General features: G+C 45.4%; 1 pseudogene; it reads left to right on the top strand.

The window, feature by feature from the left end:
• The first annotated feature begins 1,594 nt into the window (after positions 1-1,594).
• LOC109557027 (neurotrophin-4-like) lies at positions 1,595-2,222 on the top strand (annotated as a pseudogene).
• Positions 2,223-18,073: the final 15,851 nt, after the last annotated feature.

Genomic DNA, 18,073 nt, shown 5'->3' with positions numbered 1-18,073 from the left:
TCCCTGGGCAGGGAACTGGATCCCACGTGCTGCAAATAAGAGTTTGTATGTATGCCACAACGAAGACCTGGTGCAGCCAAATAAATAAATATTGAAAACTGGAAAGGCAGAATAGAGAGGGAGAGGCAATGAAGCAGTAAGTAGAAAGGGTCTTCAGTCTCGCAAAACATCTCTGGGAAGGGCCAGCCTTTGGAAGGAGTGTGTTAATCTCTTCTTTTTCCCATCCATTCACAGGTGGGCACCATCAGACTATCTCTGTATGAGCTGAACAAGCTAAAGGCAAAGTAGAAAAAGAAAGATATACCCAAAAAAATTAAAAATAAAAAATAAAATAAAATAAAATAAAAAGAAAGATATACCCATTTGAATACAGAGTTCCAAAGAACAGCAAGGAGAGATAAGAAAGCCATCTTAATGATCAGTGCAAAGAAATAGAGTAAAACAATAGAATGGGAGAGACTAGAGATCTCTTCAAGAAAATTAGAGATACCAAGGGAACATTTCATGCAAAGATGGGCACAATAAAGGACAGAAACGGTATGGACCTAACAGAAACAGAAGATATTAAGAAGAGGTGGCAAGAATACACAGAAAAACTGTACAAAAAAATCTTAATGACCCAGATAACATGATGGTTTTATCACTCACCTAGAGCCAGATATCCTGGAGTGAGAAGTCAACTGGACCTTGGGAAGCATCACTATGAACAAAGCTAGTGGATGTGATGGAATTCTAGCAGAGCTATTGCAAATCCTAAAAGATGATACTGTGAAAGTGCTGCATTCAATATGCCAGCAAATATGGAAAACTCATCAGTAGCCACAGGATTGGAAAGGGTCAGTTTTCATTCCAGTACAAAAGAAAGGCAATGCCAAAGTGTGTTCAAACTACCACACAACTGCATTCATTTCACATGCTAGCAAAGTAATGCTCAAAATTCTGCAAGCCAGGCTTCAACAGTACATGAACCTCAAACTTCCAGATGTTCAAGCTGGATTAAGAAAAGCCAGAGAAAGCAGAGATCAAATTGCCAACATCCATTGGATGATCAAAAAAGCAAGAGAGTTCCAGAAAAACATCCACTTCTGCTTTATTGACTACACCAAAGCCTTTGACTCTGTGGATCACAACAAACTGTGGAAAATTCTTCAGGAGTTGGGAATACCAGACCACCTGACCTGCCTCCTGAGAAATCTGTATGCAGGTTAAGAAGCAACAGTTAGAACCTGACATGGATCAATGGACTGGTTCCAAAATTGGAAAGGAGTACATCAAAGCGGTATATTGTCACCTTGCTTATTTAGCTTATATGCAGAGTACATCATGCAAAATGCCAGGCTGGATGAAGGGCAAGCTGGAATCAAGATTGCCCAAAGAGCCCCCGACCGTGCCGCCAGCAAGCAGGAGGAGGAGCCGACATGCCAGAGACAGCCCGGGGGGAGCTGAGGAGGTCTCCCTACATGGTTGCCCCCTCCCTCTCCTGAGATGTCAGGAAGGAGGGGGCCACCCGTGTCCCCAACAGGGGCCCCCTGGAACCGGGGGTCCCAAGCCCTGGAGCTCAGAGGTAAGGAGGTGCTGACAGGTGCTCATCGAGATGCTCCCCCACCCCTCAGGCTCCCTTCCCATCCTCCTATTTTTCCTCCTCCCCAGTGTCCCAGTGGGCCCCACCCCCCACCCTCACCCTTGACCCCACTTCCAGCACCTGAGTGCAACTTATTGTCCCCTCCGCGTATCCCTGTCCAGGGGTACCCTCATGGGGCCCCCTCTGCTCTTTGTGCTGGAGTCCGAGGCGAGGCCTTTGGGGAGCCCACCCGGAGCCCAGCTGACCGCAATCTGCGAGGGGTGAGCAAGACAGCACTGTGGTTGCTGTGGAGAGCCGGCCTGTGTGATGCCATCCGCGGCTGGGGACAAACCCCCGGACTGCTGTGCGCCTGCGTGGGTGTGAGGTAGAGATGCTGGAGGAGGTGCCTGCAGCTGGCAGCAGTCCCCTGCGCCGGTACTTCTTTGAAACCCACTGCAAGGCTGCCAGTACTGAGGAAGATGGCCCTGGTGAGGGTGAAGGAGGCTGCTGGAATGTGGGCCGGAGGCACTGGTGTCTGAGTGTAAGGCCAAGCAGTCCTACATGTGGGCATCAACCACTGATGCCCAGGGCCGGCTGGTGATAGATTTGAATTGATACCGCCTGTGTCTACATGCTTCTAAGCCGGACTGGCCAGGCCTGAGACCCATGCCCTGGAACTGGGCAGACAGAGAAAGAAGGAGCTGGATGCTGAAAAACCTCAGGAGTGACCTGGCTGCTCTGGGCCTCAGTCTAGGAACTTGTCAAATGGTCACAAAAATCACTGAGAGTTCATTCTGGGCAAGACAGATGGTGAAATCAAATGGGGTTTTGAAGGATGAACAGGAGTTATCCTGGATGAACTTGAGGTTGAAAATGATGATGATGATGATAGCCAAAAAAAAAAGAAGATTGCTGGAAGAAATATCAGTAACCTCAGATATGAAGATGACACCACCTTTATGGCAGAAAGAGCCTTTTGATGAAAGGGAAAGAGGAGAGTGAAAAAGCTGGCTTAAAACTCAACATTCAAAAAACAAAGACCATGGCATCCTGTCCCATCACTTCATGGCAAATAGATGGGGAAACAATGGAAACAGTGGCAGACTTTATTTTCTGGGGCTCCAAAATCACTGCAGATGTGACTGCAGCCATGAGATTAAAAGACACTTGTTCCTGGAAAAAATCTATGATCAACCTAGACAGCATATGAAAAAGCAGAGATATTACTTTGCCAAAAAAGGTCCGTCTAGTCAAAGCTATGGTTTTTCCGGTAGTCATGTATGGATGTGAGAGTTGGCCTATCAAGAAAGCTGAGTGCCAAAGAACTGATGCTTTTGAACTGCGGTGCTGGAGAAGACTTGAGAGTCCCTTGGACTGCAAGGAGATTCAACCAGTCAAACCTAAAGGAAATCAGTCCTGAATATTCGTTGGAAGGACTGATGCTGAAGCTGAAGCTCCAATATTTTGGCCACCTGATGCAAAGAGCGGAATCATTGGAAAAGACCTTGATGCTGGGAAAGATTGAAGGAAGGAGGAGAAGGGGATGACAGAGGATGAGATGGTTAGATAGCATCACCAACTTGATGGACATGAGTTTGAGTAAGCTCAGGGAATTGGTGATGGACAGGGAAGCTTGGTGTGCTGCAGTCCATGGGGTCACAAAGAGTCAGACACTACTGAGCAATTGAAATGAGCTGAACTGAACTGAACTAGTGACTTCATTTAATCATAATTGTTACTGAACTCAGGTTCAACGGCTCACCACTTGAAAGCCAATATTTGAGAGACAAGTGCTGGTTAGAAAGGAAAGTTTGCTTTATTCAGGAGGTCAGCAACCTAGGGAGAAGGTGGACTCCTATCCAAGAACCAACTCAGAGATTCTGTTCGATCAGGAAAGTTTTTAAAGGAAGAGAGGGGAAGCTTATCTCAGTTAATCATTTGGAAAGGGGGGTCAGAGTCTTCGCTATCTTCCACTGTGTGCAGACTTTCTCCTGACTGGTTGGTAGGGAGGTAGCAAGGCAGTGTTCCAGGAATCTTGTACTCAGTCTGAAGTTATCATCTTCCACCTGGGTGGGGACTTTAGTTCCTGCAGAAGAACTCAAAGATATTGTTGTATATATCATCTGAGTGGAAACCAGGTCCCTGTTTTATCACTGCACTATAGTTCCTTGACTATTCTGAGGCAGGAGATAGATAGGTCCATCCCTGGGTAAGGTGATAGGAGATTCATTCTCTATAGACGGAAACTCCAAGATGAGAATAGCAGGGCATTTCAGAGAAGAGGCTAGGCCTTGCCCAGACCACATATTTCTCATTCTCGAAGTCAGGAGATCTCCATGACCATGCATGTCCTTGGAGGTCAAAAGGGAAGTGATGACAACTGATGCAAGGCTACCCATAGGCCTCTGGCAGTAGAATCCATCTTGGCTAAGAGACGCATGCACACATATGGGAGAATCCTGAGATATACCAAATATGGACTCTGACCCAGGCAAATCAAAATGATAGGCCTAAGAAAAACCAGAGTGATGCTCCACAAAAGTTATTTAAACTACCACAAGGGCAAGACTCGGGGACTTTCTCTCTGAGCTCACCTTTGTGTCTTTCCACACATATGAACTATTTTTCCACCTAGTAAATACTTTACTTGCTTCACTACTTTCTGCCTTTATGGGAATTCTTTTCTGCAAAGCCAAAGAGTCAGGGCTTTGTCACTGACCACTGGTCTAGTGGGTAGGATTTCGTGTTTTCACTGCTATAACCCACCTCAGTCTCTGGCCAGGAAACCAAAGGCCCACTTCAAGCTGCTTCAGGTTGAGGCTACCAAAGATCAGTTCCTCTTTTCATTCCCCATTGCCTCACTATTTTGATTAAGAACTGTTTGAATTTACCCTTTGATAAATCAGGGAAGGTCTAAGAGGCTGAAGCTTCTTTCCTACATACAAGAAACTGGGGACACGGAAAAGATTTGTACCAGGGGAGGTTCCAATGGGGTCCTGCTCAGCTTTGTAATCACTTCTTTAAAGGCCTTATGTGCAAATATAAACATAAACCATGTTTATGTTTGATTGACAACTTAGATGTCTAGTTCTAAACTGGGTTAGAACTTCAGTTTATAAATTGGATGGGCAGGTAAGGGCAGGCAAACACAGTTCTGCCTATAATGGTAGTGTTAGCAATATTTGTTACAATTTGCAGAAATAAAAGTTTCAAAACTTAAAGTTAAAGCCCCTAGAAGAATGGTGCTTAAAAAAAAAAAAAAATCACAATTCAAATAAGCAATGTAAGGGCAGAAAAAATTTCCCAGCCTCCCGTCTACTGCAGGAGAGTAGGGCACAGGAGAATGGTCACATCCCAGTTCCTGCGACAGCCACCAAGTGTGTGTTCTTGGTTTCATGAAACAAAGAATTCAAGAGTGAGAAATAGTAAAGTGACAAAGGCTTACTTAGGGAGGAAACACTTCGTTGACAGAGTGTGGGCCATCTCAGAAGGCAAGAGAGGCAGAAAAGGCACCAGGGTATGCTAACCTATCCTACTGCTGCTGCTGCTGCAGCTGCTAAGTCGCTTCAGTCGTATCCGATTCTGTGCGACCCCATAGATGGCAGCCCGTCAGGCTCCCCCGTCCCTTGGATTCTCCAGGCAAGAACACTAGAGTGGGTTGCCATTTCCTTCTCCAATGCATGAAAGTGAAAAGTGAAAGTGAAGTCGCTTAGTCATATCCGACTCTTCGCGACCCCATCGACTACAGCCTACCAGGCTCCTCTGTCCATGAGATTTTCCAGGCAAGAGTACTGGAGTGGGGTGCCATTGCCTTCTCCGAACCTAATCCTAACCTGAGTTCAAGTCCTAATATGAGTTGTATGGTTTCAATAGTCCTGAATATGGGATTGCCAGTTTTTATAAGGGTGGGTAATTTCACAGGCTAATGAGCGGGAAGAGTATTCCAACGCTTTTGGGTAGGGGTGGGGATTTTCAGGAATTGAGCCGCCGCCCACTCTTTGACCTTCATGGCACCTGTGGACGTGTCATTTAGCATGTTGATGTGCTACAATAAGCGTATACTGAGGCTCAAGATCTAGTAGATGACTCATCTGCCATCTTACACCTAGTTGGTTCTAATCAGTTGAAGTCGTGTGTGTTCTCAGGCTATGTCATTCTTTTAAGGGTTGTGCCCTGCCCCCTTCCGATCTCAGTTCTATGTTCTTTGACTGGTCTAATAATTAAACTATATGAAACAGATTAACAGAGGAAAAACAAACAAAATTACATACCTCCAGGAGCATGTGAAAATATAAAGAATCAAAGGCAGCCAGGTAACTGAAGCTTATATAATATCCTGAGCTAAAAAAAAGGGGTGGAGATCTAGAGTTACAAAAGTGTGAATGAGGAAGGGCAAAAAAAGCATTGTTCACCACCCAGTTCTACATTGTCATAACCCTCTACAGCTGCTCACCAACAGGGTGAAGAACAGAGTGAGGCTCTCTGTGCTTTGTCCTAACAGTTCTTTGTGAAACTGAGCAAGACCCTGTGGGGCTCCTGGCCTTGGAAGCCTTTCCATGTCCTCTATTCTTTGTAAGGAACAGACTCCAGCCTCCATGAGCTTCCCTGAGTTCCAAAAGACAGACTCAAACAGTTTTAATCTGGGAAAGAGAGGATGTAGAGACAAGGGAGGAACAGCCAAGAGTCAACAGTTTAGCCTTGGGGCGGGGCAGGTTCCGCCTCAAGGAATACACATAATAATATGTTTATGCTCTTTATAGAAACAAAAACACCAACAGATGAAAGATGTGTGCATGGTTGACTGCATGTATTCCCTAGACCAAAAAAAAAAAAATTGTATGTATACTGGTTCCTCCTCTACCACTTCTAAGTTCTGAGCTTCATTAAGTCCTGAGATGAGGTGTATGATCTCAACAAAAGACTGTGTGTTCAAGTCCCAATATGAGTTGTACAATTTAGCTACTACTTGCCTGTCTCCTCCTTTACCAATACTCAGTCTATCAATCCTCTATCCAAATTACCTTTCTGAAACAGGAGGGAAGGGGTCAGGGTAGAGTCTTTAAAAGAATGACATAGCCCAAGGACAAGACGTAAACTGATTAGAACAAAATAGGTCAAGGTGGAAAATGCATCAACTTCCACTAGACCTTTAGCCTCAGAGTATGCTCATCTTAACACATCAGCAAACTAAGTGATATACCCACTAGTACCATGACAGTTTCAAGGCCAACCATCAGAAATCAAACAGTAAGCAGTGGCCTAATTCCTGGAAATCTCCACCATTCTCTAAAATAGTTGAAATAATCCTCCCATTCATTCGTCTATGAAATTACCCGACCTATAAAAACTAACCTCTCCATATCTGGGGGCCTCTTACCATCTAGTCAAGGCTATGGTTTTTCCTGTGGTCATGTATGGATGTGAGAGTTGGACTGTGAAGAAAGCTGAGCACCAAAGAATTGATGCTTTTGAACTGTGGTGTTGGAGAAGACTCTTGAGAGTCCCTTGGACTGCAAGGAGATCCAACCAGTCCATTCTGAAGGAGATCAGCCCTGGGATTTCTTTGGAAGGAATGATGCTAAAGCTGAAACTCCAGTACTTTGGCCACCTCATGCAAAGAGTTGACTCATTGGAAAAACTCTGATGCTGGGAGGGATCGGGGGCAGGAAAGAAGGGGACGACGGAGGATGAGATGGCTGGATGGCATCACTGACTGGATGGACATGAGTCTGAGTGAACTCCGGGAGATGGTGATGGACAGGGAGGCCTGCCGTGCTGCGATTCATGGGGTCACAAAGAGTTGGACACGACTGAGCGACTGAACTGAACTTACCTTCTGAGATAGCCCACAGTATGTCAGTGAAGTGTGTTTCTACCAAAGTTGTTCTTACTTTTTGAGATATACCTCATCCTATCTATGGAACATGTATCTCTCTAAATAAATCCACTCTTTACCTATCACTTTATCTCTCATTAGACTTTTTTCTGCAACAAGACATAAAGGACCTGAGCTCTATGAATCCTGAGACCAGGTGTGTGATCTCAATTAAAAGACAGTGGGTTGAAGTCTTAATCTGAGTTGTACAGTTTCAAAAGTCCTAAGTAAGCTCCTGATTATGTAACCAAGCCGGACCATATGAGACCTTCTCAGTTCCCCCATAATTCTGTTTTTTCTCCTCTCTGAAGTACCTAGATAGTGGTATCTAATGCATCTTTCCCAAGTTTTTCAACTGACAAGTTCAGTTCAGATCAGTCGCTCAGCCGTGTCTGACTCTTTTCGACCCCATGAATCGCAGCACACCAGGCCTCCCTGTCCATCACCAACTCCCAGAGTTCACTCAGACTCACATCCATCCAGTCAGTGATGCCATCCAGCCATCTCATCTTCTGTCATCCCCTTCTCCTCCTGCCCCCAATCCCTCCCAGCATCAGAGTTTTTCCAATGAGTCAACTCTTCGCATGAGGTGGCCAAAGTACTGGAGTTTCAGCTTTAGCATCATTCCTTCCAAAGAAATCTCAGGGCTGATCTCCTTCAGAATGGACTGGTTGGATCTCCTTGCAGTCCAAGGGACTCTCAAGAGTCTTCTCCAACACAACAGTTCAAAAGCATCAATTCTTCAACTGACAAAACTGCCACCAAATGGATGAAATTAGCTATTAATACTTGATGATCATGAACAGTAGCTTGCTTCTAGTGCCCAAGGATTGATCACCATCAACCAATCAGAGAATTGTGCAGGAGCTGATCACACACCCTTGGACACCTCTTCCTTCCCTTGCCTTTAAAAATGCTTTGCTGAAACCCTTCAGGGAGTGTGGAGTTTTTGAACACAAGCCCCTTGTTCTTGCTCAGCCCTCTGTCAACTACAAACTGGCAGTTGATTGGGTGCTTGCCATCTACCTCTACAAGGATTAAATCATGTGCTGCTACACCTGTTGATTTTCAACATCCTCTGAAAGGAGTTCAGGGTAGACAGCAGAAATTGTCGCAGGTAAGAGCCTTGACTCCATGCTGGATCTCTTTCTTTGACTTTAACCTTTATTTTTTTGTTTTATTTTGTTTTTGTTATTATAATCATACATAACGGCCTTCCTAAAAGGACCCCACCCCTCTGCTGGACTGTTAAACTAAAGTACCTTTGCTCAGCACACAGAAATATAACCTGACTCTGCCCACCTGTTAATGGCTGCAAGAAAGAAGGTATTAACACATCCCTTCCCCAATACTGGCCATTCCCAGAGATGATTTGCAAGACTGATGGCCCTTTTTATTTTACTTCCTCATCCCATCTCTCTCTCGTTTTATAAAAGAAAATGGCATCCAGACCATGATAAGATGGTTATTTCTAGACATTAGTCTGTCATCTTCCCAGCCAGCTGGCTTTGTGAAGAAAGTCGTATTTCTTGCCTCAACATCTCATCTCTCAGCTAATTGGTCTGTCATGTGGCGAGCAGAGTGAGCTTGGATTCGGTAACAAAGTGAGGCCCTCTGTGCTCGGGGGGAGGGGGGGTGAGAACTAATAAGACAGGGCTTCAGATAGTTAGATATTTTCAGGAGCCAATTTTGTTGTTGTTGTTGTTGTGCTGGTTGATACACAGGTTTTTCTCTAGTTGCAGCGAGTGGGCTACACTCTAGCTGTGGTGTGATAGCTTCTCTTGGTAGCAGCCTCTCTTGTTGCAGAGCACGGACTCCAGGGCTCTTGGGCTTCAGTAGCTGCAGGTCCCAGACTCCAGAGCACAGGCTCAGTGGTTACGGTGCACAGACTTAGTTGCTCCGAGGTATGCAGGATCTTCCCAGACGAGGGATCAAACCCATGTCTCCTGCACTGGCGGGTGGACTCTACCACTGAGCCACCAGGGAAGCCCCAGGAGTCCATTTTTTTGAGCCTAATTCTTGTGTCTCCTCTCTGGAAAAGTATTAAAGTCCATGCTGACAACTCTTCCTGATGACTAGCAAAAGCTTCACAAGACAAGCAGAAACCTTCTGGGAAATATGTGCTTGATTGATTTCCCCTTTACCAAAATAACATATATACTATTTTTCCCTCCTACGTCTTGGGAGTAGTTTCTCAGAGATATTGAAGAAGGAATTCATAGGGCCTAGACTCCATCTTAAGCCTGTTCATGCTGATCATGCTCGGCCACCTTTCCAATGGACTCTGAACTCTCTGTTTAGTGCCTATGAAAACAACAACAGAAGGATAAGACCCCCTCCAGACAGGGGAACCTTGAAGATCATATCTAGGTTACTCATCGCCTCAGAGAAACATACACTAATCACCCCCTTCCTCCAGACAGGCCATAAATTTTTCTTTATCTATCGGAGTGTAACCTCGGATTTATTGATTATTGGCTAACTGTTTGACTGTTTGAGCCCATGAGCACACAGCACGTGAATGATGGGGTTATTGGGATTGTATTTTCCTTGGTTTATGTAAGTCTCAAGGAATTTGGAGTGGTGGGTTCAGACACGTACACGTGGGGTATAAAAGGTTTTCACAAATGCTGGTCAGGGTCCTTGGCTAAGAGGAGACTCTGCCTTGGGCCCGCTGGTGTAATAAACTGCACTCCACTATCTGCATTGTCCTTCTGAGTGAGTTTGTTTCCCAGAACACGTGGCTACAACAGTATCTGATATGCCATCTCCCAGGCTGCAGTCCTCGTTTTGCCCCAAATAAAACTTGACTCACGACTCTCATATTGTGCTTTTTCTTAAGCTGACACCTCCAATAAACCTTTCCATGCTCTAAACTCATTTTTGTTTATTTGCCGTAGAGGTAGGAGATACATGAGGCCAGGCTCAACAGTTTCTCCCCTGTGGACAGAAATTTCATAATAGCAGAAACTCTATAAAAACAGGATGATGGAGGAGGCTGGGCCCTGTACAGATAAGAGATGAAAGACCACATATTCCTCATTCTAAAGTTAAGGAGACGTCCCCGACTACACATGCACCGAAAGGCTCCTTGGAGGTTGTAAAGGGAGGGGGGATAACCTCAAAGAAAGTGATGTCAACTACCCATAAGCCTCTTTACTAGAATGCATCTGGGCGAAAAGATGTGCACACACACGGGATGACCCTGAGCTATGCCAAATATGGCCTCTTCACCAGACAAAGCAAGATGATTGGTCAAAGTAAACTGGAAAGAAATGCCCCATAAAAGCGATTCAAACTAAAAGTGATTCAAAAGTGATTCAAACTCTGAGCCTGCCCGTGTATCCATCCACAGGCACTATACTCTTTATCCTCCTAATAAACACCACCTCCTTGGGAATTCCCGTCTGCAAAGCCAAAAGGCTAGGACCTTGTCACTGACCACTGGTCTTCAAGACAATGGTGATGCAGGGACTCCAGCCACTCCCCACAGCAGATCCTGCAAAAGCAACTGAAGTCACCATGGGACCTCTTTAATGAGACACGGTGAGAGCTCCATGACTCCAACTAGGTAGGGTCTATGAGGCTCCTGAAAAAGCTACAGAAAACAGACCTTTGCCTGTCATCTGCCCAATAAAGATTTTTGGGGGTTTATGTTTCTCAGAGGGTGTGATGCAGGAGGTAGATGCACCCCCAACACAGTAGAGCAATTGGAGATTCATTCCCTATGGACTGAAACTCCAAAACAAAAGCAGCAGGACAATTAAGGGAGGAGGCTGGGCCCTATCCAGGACATATATTTCTTGTTCTTGAAGTCAAGAGACCTCCCCAACCACACATGTGCAGAAAAGACTCCTTTGAGGTCAAAGAGGGAGTTATGTCAAAGGATATTCTCTACCCATACACCTATTCATCTTGGCTAAAATCCAATTTGGCTAAGAGATGTGTATGCACACACGAGAGATCCTGAGATATACCAAATATGAATAGTGAACCAGGCAAATCAAAATGATTGGCCAAAGGAAACTCAGAAGAAACGCCCCATAAAAGTAATTCAAACTACGGAAGGCTGCAACTCAGCAATTCAGACACTGTCTCTGAGTTCGCCCATTTGTCTATCCACACATGCTGTACTCTTTTTTTCCTCTGAATAAATATTTTACTTGTCTCCCTATTTTCTATCTTTGTGGGAATTCTTTTCTGCAAACCCAAAGAGCCAAGGCCTTGTCACTGACCAGTGGTCTAGTGGTTAGGATTTGGTGCTCACGCTACTGCAGCACAGCCTCAGTTTCTGGCTGGGAACCCAAGCTCCAAGCCATAGCAGGCTGAGGCCACCCAAGGTCAGCCTCACTGTGCTTTGGGCTCACAAATTTGCATTCAGCAACAAACAAAATTTAAATTCGCAATTTCAGCTCGTGTGGTTTTTCTTTAAGTAGACAAAGGGGAAGAAAACTATTCACAGGAAGGCAGAGGTGTTTGGAAAAGAAAAGGTGAATAAATTTCTTTAGGTGTCTCAGGTAATAGCTCTCTTCCTGGTACAGGCCCCCTTTTCAATGTAAATTTAAGCAGTTAAGGGAGAGATAAAGAGCTTTCCTGTTAGATTTGATTACCTTTACCTTGAAATAACCCTCAGGCCGAAGAGGCATATTTTGGGGTGAGAAATTCTGTTCCCCTTCAATACAAAATAATTTACATGGCCCCTCAAAGGACACTGAAAAGGGATAAATCCTTGATCTCACTTAGTAACTTTTCACAGAAAAGACCCTGGAAAAGACCTGATGCTGGGAAAGATAGAAAGCAAGAAGAGAAGGGGACAACAGAGGACAAGACCGTTAGATGGCATCATCAACTCAATGGACATGAGTTTGAGCAAGCTCTGGGAGATTGTGAAGGACAAGGAAGCCTGGCGTGCAGCAGCCCATGGGGTTGCAAAGAGTTGGACATGACTGAGCAACTGAACAACAACAACTCTTTTTCGCAATTCCCTTTCTCCCATCCCACTCACAACCCACAGAATACTGCTTTGCACCCATAGTTCCCAGGTCTGCTTAGGGACCCTGACTCTGTAATGCAAATTTAGTAAACTCTGCTTAAAGACTTACCCTTGCCTCTCCCTGACATTCCAGCTCAACCCCATCACAAAAGTTCAAAACCAGTCTGACTGGGATTTGCTCTCCACAAATGGGAGGTGGGGCTGAGGGTGGGGTCAAGTGTCAAACACTGGAGGAAATCAAGTTACATCTTGTTGGAAAGCTAGATGACTGGTTTTGTTGTTTAGTCTCTAAGTCCTGTCCCACTCTTTTGCAACTCCTCGGAGGTTACTGGAGGAGTGAGTAACAGTCATGCGCTTGCACTCAGCCCCCACCTGTATCTTTTCTGGGAGCCCCATAGAGATGCTGGATGCCCCACCGCCCCTGCAGCCCCTTCCTACAGCCAGTGCACAGGTCCTGTCCTCATTTGAAAACACCTGGGGCCAGATTTCTCTATTCCCTCAAAGTCAGGAACTTACCTAGGATCCACACGACCTGCTCAATAGTTTGCTCCAAGATGACTGTCATTGGCACCCCAAGAATAACAAAACAAAGGGATAGGCAGCCACTAGATGGCCCCCTCTGCCTTATCCACAGCAATGCAGGGCTCAACTACCTCCCAAAGTTTGACATTCATTTGTCTCCACCTGGGGATTAGGTGACTGGCTTCCTCTTTGGAAGCAAGTGTTAACTACAAATCGGCACCTGCCATCTCCCTCTACAAGGATTAAATCATGTGCTGCTGCAGCTGCTGACTTTCAATGGCCACTGAAAGGATTTTAAGGCGGAGAGCAGAAATGAGCCCTTTTTGCTGGGGGGAGGGGTGGAGTGGGGGAACTGGCAGGAAGAGGTCTTCATATATCTAGATATTTTTAGGATCTGGTTTTATGTGCCCAATTCTTGTATCTCCTCATATCTAGAAAATCACTAAAGTTCTTTATGGTGATGACTGTTCCTCATGACTAGCAAAAGCTTCAGGAGACCAGCAGAAACCTTCTGGAGAAGGTGTGCTTGATGGCATGTATTCCCCCTTCACCAAAATTACATATATAATGACCTTCCCCCCTGCTTCTTTGAACCAGTTTCTCAGAGCTATCTGAAGTGAAGTGCTGACTCCTGGGCTGCAGTCCTCGTTTTGCCCCAAATAAAACTTAACTCACAGTGCTCAAGTTGTGCATTTTTTTAAGCTGACACAAGTTAAGGGACAAGTTGTGAGCCCTCGACTGGCTCCACAAGAGGTGGCCCTGGAGGAGTCTGAAGAATTCCCTGAATCCACCCTCAGGGACTCCACATGCAGATACTTATCTTTGGGGGATCAACTTAGGCCTGCATCACTCCCAGGTCCCCGTAGCAGGGAGTGGGCATCAAACTAAAAGACTTTGTGTTGTCTGCATCTTTCCAGGTTATCAGATCCTAGTGAAGGGAACAGAATCCCAGGGGGCTCTTCTGAGTACATATCCTTTCTGTGTCTCCCATTTCATGTTTGTAGGAATCAGGCTTCATTCAGCCTCCTAGACCTTCCCTGAGTCCCAAAGGGCTGATTCAAATGGTTGGTAATCAGGAAAGAGAGAGAATACAGAAACAAAAAAGGAATGTTACCAAAACCCGACTTCTCTATACTCCAGTGCTGAATCATATCCTGAGACAGAAGTAGAAACGAACAGCTTTCTTGCTTTGCCAGGCAAAGGGAGACACACCAGGCTTCTGCCTTGAAAACCTATGTGTCTTAACTCCAGAGAACTTGAGTGTTTGTACACCAGGCAGGGTCAAAGGTAGGCTCCGTCAAGATTAGGGTGGGTGCAGGGTTTGCCCTCCTTTAATCCTTTAGTCTCAGGTGGTCAGGTGGTGAGCTTCTCTGGTTCCTTTTGTTGTAGGAAGGGCGGGGTTGGGGGGGGAAGGGACCCTTACAGGGCCCCAAGAGCGGGCTCTTGTCTAACACTCGGAAAAGAATTGTCTGAGGAGACACGTGCTGACCAAGCAAGAGATTTTATTGGAAGGGCACCCGGGTGGAGAGCAGTAGGGTAAGGGAACCCAGGAGAACTGCTCTGGCTCACAATGTTGGGTTTTATGGTGATGGAATTCTAATGATGGAAACTAATCAGTTTCCAGGTGGTCTTTGGCCAATCATTCTAACTCAGAGTCTTTCCTGATGGCACAAGCATCGCTCGGCCAAGATGGATGCTAGCGAGAGGGATTCCGGGAAGTGAACGGACACACGGTGTCTCCTTTCGACCTTTCCCGAACTCTTCCAGTTGGTGGTGGCTTATTAGTTCCATATTCCTTATCAGGATCTCCTGTCATAAAACAACTCATGCAAATGGTTACTATGGTGCCTGGGCAGGGTGGGCGGTCTCAATCAGTGTGCTTCCCCTAACACTTTCATCTTTGCCTCAAGTGGTTTCTTTGCTAATCGATCCTCCCTTGATTAGCAACCATTCCAAGCCACCATTTGGAACTCAGGGAAGGTCACAGAGGCTGGAGTCTTGCCTACAAGAAATGGGGGATAGAAAGTCTCCATCCTTGGGAGCCCCATAGGACTGGGTTTCAGGAACAGTCAAGGAATAATCATGTAGCCCTGGGGCAAAGTTCCAGGTCCTCCTCAGGGGACAAGCAGAGCAATGTCTTTAAGTTCTTCTGCAGAAAGTAAGGGCCCCACTCAAGTAGAGGATGGTAATCTCATTGCTGAAGCACAAGATTCCTGGAGTGCCACCTTGTTACCCCACCACCAACCAATCAGAAGAAAGCCACACACTCTGCAGCTCTCACCCCAAATTTTGCCTATAAAAATTTTTCCCTGGAAATCCTAAAGGAGTTTGGGGTTTTTGAGCATGAGCCACCATTCTCCTTGCATGGCCCCACAATGAACCTTCCTCTGCTGCTAACTCCAACCTTTTGGTTTGTTTGATCTCACTGTGCATCAGACACATGAACTTGTGTTCAGTAATGGTACCCTCTGTACACTTTTTAAGGTACAGAGGGTACCTTAAAGGAATTTTAAGCTGGAGGTAATTAATATGTTCAGTCGTGTCTGACTCTTTGACACTGTTATAGTTCATGGAATTCTCTAGGCCAGAATACTGGAATGAGTAGCCTTTCCTTTCTCCAGGGGATCTTCCCAAGCCAGGGATCAAACCCAGGTCTCCCACATTGCAGGTGGATTCTTTACCAGCTGAACCACCAGGGAAGCCCAATTAATATGGTGATTTCCTTGATTCTGGCAGAATGGTAATTTCCTTGATTCTTGCCCTCTCAAGGGAAAGAATTTAGTCGAGCATCATAGAGAAGTTTTAAGTAGCAAGAGTTTTACCAAACACAGCAAAAATACACTCCCAAGAAAGGATGAGAGTGAGCTATAAGGAAGCCAGTAGCAGCCCTGCAAGGAGGTAGTGTTAGGTTTTTTAGAGTTGTTGCTGTTCCCTGTGTCCTGCATCATTTTGAAACCATTCACCCAGACTGAGACTTGAACCCATGTGCCAGGACTCAGCCAAAACCCAGGTTGGGACTCAAACTAACATGGCTGGGACTCAAACCAACATGTCCAGGACTCAAACCTGGCCAAAATTGGGCTTGGACTCAAACCCACACGGCCAGGACTCGATCCCAGCCAAAACCCACTCTCTTCCAAATGAGACCACAAACCTGGTTTCAGGACCTAAAGAAGCTCTTGTTCTTGATGTCTCATTGCTGAAAGAATTCAGTGAGAGACAAAGTGATAGGTAAGAAGTTAATTTACTTAGAAACACGCTCCACAGACAAGAATGTGGGCTGTCCCAGAGAGTGAGTGTGGCCTCAAAATGTGGAGTGGTTAAATTTATGGGCTGGGTAATTTCATAGGCTAATGAGTGGAATGATTATTTCAACCATTTTGGAAAAGGGGTGGAGATTTTTAGGAACTGGGCCACCACCCACTGTCTGGTCTTTGATGGTGGACCTTGGAACTGTCATGGTGCCTCTGGATATGTCATGTAGCTTGTTGATGTGTTACAATGAACATACACTGAGGATCAAGGTCTAGTTGAAGTTGACTTCTCTGCCATCTTGGACCCATTTGATTCTAACCAGTTTATGTTGTATCCTCAGGCTATGTCATTCTTTCTAAGATTGTGTCCCGCCCCCTCCTCTCCTGTTTCAGCATCATGTGGCCAAAGTGTCGGAGCTTTAGCTTCAGCAAGAGTCCTTTCAATGAATGAAATTACCCAGCCTATAAAAGCTAACCACACATTTTGAGGCTGCACTCACCTTCTGTGATGGCTCACACACTTGTCTATGGAGTGTGTATCTCCCAAGGCTGCCCTTGCCTTCTGAGATGGCCCACACTCTGTAGAGTGTGCTTCTCTTAAAAAAAAAAAAGAAACAAACAAACAAAACACTTCTTACCCATCACTTTGTTTCTCACTGAATTCTTTCTGCAATGAGACATCAAGAACCTGAGTCACACTGGGTCCTAAAACCAGGTGTGTGATCTTAGTTGGAAGATCATGGATTTGAGCCAGGTTTGAGGCCCAACCACATAGGTTCAAGTCCCAAGCAGGTTTTTGCCTGGGTTCAAGTCCTGACACATGGATTCAAGTCTCAATCTGAGGTGAATGGTTTCAATGTGAAGAGCCAACTCATTGGAAAAGACCTTAATGTTGGGAAAGATTGACGGCAAAAGGAGAAGGGGGAGGCAGAGAATGAGATGGTTAGATAGCACCACCATCTCATTGGACATGAATCTGGGCAAACTCTGGGAGATGGTGGAGGACAGAGGAACCTGTGTGCTACAGTCCATGGGGTAACAAGGAGTCAGACACAGCTTAGTGACTGAACAGCAAGAAAAATCCCACAGGCTAATGAGTGGGAGGATTATTTCAACTATTTTGGGGACAGGGTGCAATCTCCAGGAATTGGGTCACCACCCACTCTTTGGTTTGTGATAGTTGACCTTGGAACTGTCATGGTTCCTCTGGGTGTGTCATTTAGCTTGCTGACATGTTATAATGAAGGCTTTCCAGGTGGTTCAGTAGTAAAGAATGTGTCTCCCAATGCAGGAGATGTAGGAGACAGGGGTTTGATCCCTGGGTCGGGAAGATTTATCCATTTATGTTGTGTCTTCAGGTGAAGCCATTCTTTCAAATGTAGTACCTGTGTCCCTCCCTCCTTGCGTCATTTCTTGCTCAGATTTTTGTCCCATATTCTTATGGGAAGAAAAAAGGCAGTGGTCCATCTTCTGTAACTGCTTCAAGGCTGAGTAGGGGCATTGACCCTGCCTGTCAGGTAGTAAATATCTCTGGATGCCTGATCTCACAGCCTCAGGGACAAGACAGCTTGCTGTTTTAAGTCAGTATGAGCTGGAACACTCCCCATAACCATCATCTTGATAGGGAACTGTTGTAAATGCTTCACAGCTTTCTTTATGAATCTCCTTGATAATGAAGCACTTTTTCTAAGCACCAGAGTATAAGAATATCTATAAATGACAAAAGACTTAAAACACAGAATTAAACATCTGATTACAGTATAATTGATAAACAACCCTCATTGCTGTTGTTGTTAGGGGAAGCACACTGATTGAAACCGCCCACCCTGGCCAGGCACCATAGTAACCATTTGCCTGAGTTGTTTTAT

Source organism: Bos indicus, chromosome 3 (assembly GCF_029378745.1).
Source record: "Bos indicus isolate NIAB-ARS_2022 breed Sahiwal x Tharparkar chromosome 3, NIAB-ARS_B.indTharparkar_mat_pri_1.0, whole genome shotgun sequence".
NCBI lineage: Eukaryota > Metazoa > Chordata > Mammalia > Artiodactyla > Bovidae > Bos > Bos indicus.
The sequence above is the reverse complement of the archived record's forward strand: the minus strand, read 5'-3'. Positions and strand labels throughout refer to the sequence as shown.